Below are 6,785 nucleotides of genomic sequence, written 5' to 3'. Positions count from 1 at the left end.
CCCTACGGGCTAAAAAGCCCCCTACAGTACGGAAACACTGTCTTCCGAAGGCCCCTGGGAGGAAAGCCAAGATATTACACAGAAGAAAAATCTCAAACTGAGGGTCCTGGAGGTCACTCGTTCAATGTTCTCATGAGCAAAACGGCCCGGAGAAGCTAGGATCACAAAGCAAGTAAGTGGCCAACCAAGGTCGCCCGGCTCCAGATTCGGTGTTCATTAACCTAGGAGCGCTTGTGGGTACACAATCAGTGTCACGGGAGAATACTCCACAAAACAGATTTTTAATAAGGAGGAAGTGAAAAGTTTAGATCTCAGGGCCTGCCGAAGCAGCCAGAGCCCTGGGTACCCAATACACAGAAGGTGACCGGAGACCACGATGGCATCACTCCTTCGACTTTTCTGGCCACTATCCTTGCTCCTTTGGGCCCTGCCCCGGGGCAGGGCTTTAATAGAAACTAAATATAATAGAAACAAAAGTGCCATGTCCCTCGCCTCTCCAGCCTCCCTTTATGCATTCCGTTTTGTCTTCAGATAGTCAGGTCCTTGAAGCACAGGTGTCAGGCTGCCTTGTTTTGTATCCCTAACACGTTACACACAGCACACAGTAGGCACTTCAAAACTGCTTGTTGTGGAGCAGCCCCACACACCGTTTGCCCAACTCTTTATCTACCAGAAGACAGACTGGCAAGGTGGGTAAAGAGAGGCAAATGGCATCACCACCTATGCCCATTCATTCGATACTGATGATCCGGCCATTGGAGGAACGACCAAGGCAGGCGACCTTGCCCAGCCCTTCCTCCCTTCAGTCCAATTCACTTGCATGTCATGGTGTTATCTCCCCAATGTCATGGTCCTCTTCAAGAGCAACACAACTGAGCCACAAGGTCTGGGCTCTAACCCTGGCTTTGCCAAGCTTGTTACTGGATCTCTGGCAAGTCACCCCCCTTATCAGAACCCAAGCTTCTTTACATGAGGCAGAAAGAGCTGGCCTTGCTATTTCTGTATGGAAGAGACTAACCATCATCATCATCTGAATGACAGATCCTTAAGCCTCACCCACAACTCATGATAAGAACCTTGGAGGGTGTCAGGTTTGAAAAAGGGAGGAAACGAAGGTGAGGCAGATGAGAAGGGGTCCAGGAGAGGCCCGGATGTTTACTAGATGGCAAGGGAGCTGGTTAGGAAGGAGCTGGGCTGGCTTCCCCAGGAAGATGAGAGAGATCTCCATAACTTGTTTCATTTCCCTAAGATTTGATTTCATCATCTGCAAAATGGGAATAATCCGGGAAACATCCACCTCAAGGGGATGCCATAATCAATATGCTTCATAAGCCTTACTATACTACAGAGAGCCCTCATAATCACCTTGTATCTTTATGTCCCTGTCTCCTTCCGGAGAATGAAGTTCCTTAAAGACAGGGATTGTTCCATTTCTGTCTCAGTATCCCAAGCTCGGGGCCTGTACAAAGCAGGCACTTTACAAATGCTTTTTTGAGCGATTAGCAATATCCATCGGCCCTTTTTACAGGTGAGAAAACAGAGTGAGGTAGGTTAAATAATATGCCAAGGGCGACAGTCACACAAAGAGAAAAAAAGTCAGGGCCAGGGTTTGAATGTATCCAAATCTCCCAAGTCTAGCACTCAAACTATACTACACTATGCTGTAATGTAATATATAAGTAACATGATATGAAACTATTATATAGTGGCATAATAAAAGATACTATATGACATGATGTAGTATGTAACAGAACAGAATGCAATATGTAAAAGGACATGATAAAAATAATATAATCTAATATGTGGCAATATGTAATGTATGATATGGCATGACATGAAATAAGTATATGTTATGTACTTACTAAAATAATACATAATACATTTTGCATACCTTAAAGCACAAGTATATGTTACATATTTACTGAGATAATATAAAGCATTTTGCATACCTTAAAGCACTACTTTAAAGCATGTTAGCTTTTAAGTATTATTATTATTATACAATGAGTTGCTATTCTCCAAGAGTAAGACTTCTAGATTCTAGAAATGCTCCTTAATTTACTATCTTTACTTTAGCTTCAGTAAACTATGGCCTGAATGCTAAATTCAAACCAGTGTCTAGTATTATTTGGAGACAAGACTGGGTTTTTCCTTTTTTTCAATATATGAAACTTTATTTAAAAATTTAAAAACCATTCTTAGTTCATGGGTCTCAGGCAGTTTTCTAACCCCTTGGCCTAGGTGATGATAAACTCTGCATTTGTCTTTTTGCCAAGACGGCTACCTGAATGTGAGTCAGATCATCCAGAGTGCACATCCCTATTCCAGTAAGACCCTGGAGTTCACACCAGACTGAAAAAAACAATCAAGAATCCAATGAGAAACTAGAGTAAGTGATGTTTTCCACTCCAGGACTATAGACACACACAAATTAGTCAGTAGTCCAGGGACAATAGGGCAGGGCCCATCCTCAACTCTCAGAAAAGCCTGTGTCAAGGCCTATTTAGCTGATCAGACACAGAATATATGAAGCCTGTAAGGCTCTATGACCAGAGTCAACAGAAAACATAAGTAAGGCCATAGGCTCTATGTCCAGATGCAGCAATTGCTTTAAAAGCAACCAGGGCTGTCAGAAAGCTCCTGCAGCTCTCAGCCTGGGCCAGTTTAGGCCCAGGGACTCTAAGATTCCTAACCATGTGCTTAAAGGCTGGAGAAGGACCTGAAAATCCAATGCTTTAAACCTCAAAGATTCTGAGGTAGTTGAACTCTAGGATGCAGAGGTCAATGTGAGGGGATCCAGAAACAAACCACATCACCTCCTTCCAAAGAGCAGCAGGGTCTTGTCCCTGGCACAAAGCCCTATTTCAGGAACTAAATATGGATAGATGAATAAGTAAAAAAATACCAAGTGGCATCAAAAACCACTGCAAAAGAACTAAGAGATCACTGTATAAAGAACAATATCACAACGATAATCAACTGTGACTTAGTTATTCCTCTGATTTATTCAATGATCAAAGAAAATTCTGAAGGACTCAGGATAAAATATGCTATCCATCATCTCCAGAGAGAGAACTAATAAATTCTCAGTGCAAATTGAAGTATAATCTTCTCACTTTCTTTTTTTGTCACATGAATAATATGGAAATATGTTTTGCATGATTTCATAAGTATAATTGATATCATATTGCTTACTTTCTCAGTAAGTGGAAGATAGAGGGAAAGAATTTAGAACTCAAAATTTCTTTTAAAAGAATGTTAAAAATAAATAGTAAAATTTTTTTAAAACTTAAAAAAAAACCACTGCAAATCTAATTCTAAAAACCACAAGCAGAGAGTCAAAGAAAAAAATATGGGATTTTCCACAAGAAATACATGAATACCTAGAAGAAATGAAGCAAGACATTAAAAAAGGAAATGAGCTCTTGAGGAAAGAATTGGAAAGAGAATAAGTAGGTCAAAAGAGAAAGTGGCAATTCTTACCCAGGAAATAAGACCTCTAAAAAAGCAGAAAAACAAAAATCAATGATTTCACAAAACAGCAAAAAATATTAGAACAAAACCAAACACTTAGGAGAGAATTTAAGAATCCACCAAACTGCTCCAAAACTGTGATTTATTACAAAAGAAAAAAATCTACATACTCTATTTCAAGAAATAAATAAAACTACCCAAATCTATAAGGACCAGAGAACAAAGACTGAAAGAATCCACTGATCACTTTCTGAAAGGAACCCCAAAGTTTTAAGTTTCAGAATTATCACTGTCAAAATCCAAAGTTCCATTCATCTAACAAGTTGTATTTTTTCTAAGCATTGAGAAAGAAGCAATCCATATACCAAAGACTTACACAACCTTATTCATATAAAATCTAACAACTTCTAATAAAAACCTGAGGAGATCTTGGCACTCAATATTCCAAAAGGAAAGAAAGATATACACTTATAAACAAGAACAATTAATTTATCCTGCAAAGCTGAACCTAATTCTATAAGGGAAAAAGTAGATCATTAATGGAATGGAGGACCCACAATCGTGTCTGATGAAATGCTTGACCAGAACTGAATAAGGTATTTTGAAATACAAACCCAAGAGTCCAGAGAAACCTAGAAAGGTAAATCCATTTGAGACACTATAAGGAGCTATAGGATGAGGGAATATTCACATTCTAATGAGGACACTAAAAACAAGTGTTCCTTCAGAACTCTGTCTTCAAAAGATAAAAAAAGAAATATTGAAATAAGAAAAAAACAGAGTACTAGGCAGAGATTGGAGGTATGTAAGGGGGGAAAGGGACTAGTTCTGTTCTGTGGATTTAAAAGCAGGAAGAAAAAATAAAGTAAAAAGAAGAAAAAAAGTGGAAAAAAGTAGAAAGTGGGGTAGAACTTAACAGTTATAACTGAGTTGCTTAAGAACATTTAAATATGGAGAAAGATAAGAGGATTGGGCTTCAGGTGAACTCCAGTCTTAAAAATATAAAACAGAGCTATGCACAGAACATGGTGCAGAAGTTCATCAAACTCAGGAGGTAATCCAGTGGAGAATGAGAGAAGGGGGTATTAAGTGGGAATATAATATTGGGAAGGGAAAAGTCATAAGAAGCAAAACAAATTTCCTGATCCTTAAGACAGGAATTTGGAAGGAAGAAGGGGAGGGGGGGGGAAACTTAGACTCTAAGGGGATATTCCAGGCTGCCTTTTAGGAAACTAGGGAAGCGTTGAACAAATGGAAAATGCACATAAATGTAAGGCGATATTATCAAACTGTAAGAAATGAACAGAGTGTGGTGATCAACTGTGAATGACTTAGTTATTTTTAGTATTACAATGATCTAAGACAATTCTAAATGCATATTGGAAGCATACGATTTTTTACTTTTTTTTGTGTGGTATTCTGTTTTGTTTTGTTTTTGGTCTGTGTTTTCTTTCATATCATGATTAATATGGAAATGTTTTGCATGATTACAATGCAGAATCTATATTAGATTGCTTACCATCTCAGAGAAAGAGAAGGAAAGAAGAGAAATTTGAACTCATAATTTAAAAAAATGAATGTTAAAAATTGCTTTTATATATAATTGGGAAAACTATGATAAAATATTATTTTTAAATAGATCACGGAGATGATTTCAGAGAATTCTGAGAATGAAGTAAACAGAACCAAGAGAAACAGATCATAAAGAAAAACAACTAAGAATTAAAAACCTTGATCAAAGATAACTAGCTAGTTGGTACCGTGAATAAAGCACTGGGCTGAGAGTCAGCAAGAGCAGAGTTCAAATCCAACTCCCAATGCTTACTCTGAGGAAGGAGCTTAACTTCTGTTTGACTCAATTTTCTTACCTGTAAAATGGGGGTGATAATCACAGCACCTATCTCCCAAAGTTGTGATGATCAAATGATACAATAATTATAAAGCACTTAGCACATTGTCTGGCACTATATAAATGCTAGCTGCTATTGTTGTTGTTATGATGATGATGATGATGAAAGCAGTAACTAACCATGTCTCCAGAGAATCTAAGTAGTGAATACAAAGTATAGAGACATACATTATTATTATCCATGGCAACTCTGTGGGGAGGTTTTATTTGGAGATGCTAAACTTTTACAAGCTTCTACCCCACTTCTTTTTCTTTCTTGAAGTTAATTGGGGGGGGATTATTGGGGAAGGAGATAGCACCAGTAATGTCAAAAGAAAGGTATTATTAAAAAAAATGTAAATGCACAAAAACAAACAGAAGGAAACAGACAAATAGGACAGCTCTGAAAAAGTAGTATGTAGAATTTATTACATATATATATTTTAAAAAGCAAACAATGAAATGCAGATTCATGATTCATATATACTCCTTTTTAATGTTGTACTGTATGTAGCAAAATGTTCTTTTTTTGGTGTTTTGAGTTCAGAATTTTTTTTTTAAAGAAAAAACTATTTAAAGAAAAGGAAAAATTCCACTTTTGTTTTGAGCAACTAGAGGAATGTCTAGGTATCCACACTCAAGCCAGAAGAATCTAGTAAATAAAACTCCACTGGCTGGGTATGGGCTAGTAGTGGTAGGAGAAAAGTAGAGAATCTCCACTTGGGATCAGCCAGGCGGCCAGAAGAAACTAATAAGGGGACGGAAGCTGATGAGTTACCTTCCCTCTGCAGTCTGAGCCCTCCTAGGAGAAAAGGGTGCAGGTGGGCTTCTGGACCACAGAACACAAAGAGGAACAAAGGATTCAACTCTGAAGGTGTGACCATCCAGTGAGTCTCCCTGCTAGGGCCTGGAGAATGGCAGTGGAGGAGGCTTATGTCTCATCATCAAAAAATACAGGAAGCGAAACAAGCCTGTTACCGGGAACTGGGGACAGGTGAAGCATTTCTGAGTAAGGACCTTTGTCCCAGCAGAAGAGCAGATGCTTGCCAGGGTCTCGTGGCAATGTACATGACCCAGGAGCTGGGGACCCAGAGCTGAAGAACACAAAGCCAAGTGACACACGCCCTGAGCCAGGAGCCGCAATGAAAGATGTGGAGTGTCAGCCAATCAAGCACTTAGCACCCGCTACCACCTCTGTGTGCCTCGCTGGGTCTTTGCCCCGGGGTCTACAGGGCATGTATATGGACTGGGTGACCACCTGTTGTCTGTCAGGGTGGGGGCCTGGATCTGTCTACGGAATGGACTGGATCTAGGTCCCTACAATCCTCAGATCCTTAAACAGAAAAAGCAGGATTACTAAGGGCTAGAATACATCACCCACGCTGCTTGCCTTCTCAAGGCATGGGGCAGGAGAGAGAAATAA

At 39.2% G+C, this 6,785-nt stretch overlaps 1 protein-coding gene across 2 annotated transcripts in view; it reads right to left on the bottom strand.

Moving 5' to 3' along the window:
* The window catches only part of AKT1 (AKT serine/threonine kinase 1), a 124,521-nt gene that overhangs the window by 8,291 nt on the left and 109,445 nt on the right, over positions 1 to 6,785 (bottom strand). The gene's annotated exons all lie outside the window — the stretch shown is intronic.

This window comes from Sminthopsis crassicaudata, chromosome 2 (genome assembly GCF_048593235.1).
Source record: "Sminthopsis crassicaudata isolate SCR6 chromosome 2, ASM4859323v1, whole genome shotgun sequence".
NCBI lineage: Eukaryota > Metazoa > Chordata > Mammalia > Dasyuromorphia > Dasyuridae > Sminthopsis > Sminthopsis crassicaudata.
The sequence above is the reverse complement of the archived record's forward strand: the minus strand, read 5'-3'. Positions and strand labels throughout refer to the sequence as shown.